We start from the raw sequence: 436 nt of genomic DNA, 5'->3' as shown, positions 1-436 counted from the left end.
TTTCAAAGCCAAGAAGCTGTGAGTAGACCTCTGCAACTGTGACAGATGCATTCTTGGCGACGAGGGCTTCCACCACTGGATCAAACTCTGAATCAAGACCATTAATAATGTAAGCAACAAGTTCTTCATCATCTATTGGCTTCCCTGTTGCAGCAATTTCGTCACCGAGAGCACGCATCTTGCTGACGTACTCAGTGACAGTCGATTGGCCCTTCTGAGTGGTGGTGAGAGCCAATCTGACGTTGATCGCGCCTGCGCGAGATCGTGTCGAGAACACGTTCTCGATCGTCTTCCATGCCGCGGCTGCCGTCGGTGCGTCTGCGACTTGCGACAGAATCTCCCTGGTCAGAGAGGTGAACAGAAAACCAATGACCTGTTGGTCAGTGGCAAACCATTCGCCATACGCCGGGTTTGGGACTCTGATGGTCTTCTCTCC

At 52.1% G+C, this 436-nt stretch overlaps 1 non-coding gene across 1 annotated transcript; it reads right to left on the bottom strand.

Annotated features, from left to right (window-relative positions):
• On the bottom strand, positions 1-139 carry LOC112939497 (small nucleolar RNA Z247). The gene has a single exon (XR_003243210.1). It is a non-coding gene; the product is annotated as a small nucleolar RNA Z247 (small nucleolar RNA).
• Positions 140-436: the final 297 nt, after the last annotated feature.

Source organism: Oryza sativa, chromosome 6 (assembly GCF_034140825.1).
Source record: "Oryza sativa Japonica Group chromosome 6, ASM3414082v1".
Taxonomy (NCBI): domain Eukaryota; kingdom Viridiplantae; phylum Streptophyta; class Magnoliopsida; order Poales; family Poaceae; genus Oryza; species Oryza sativa.
This window is presented reverse-complemented; position numbering and strand designations above follow the sequence as displayed.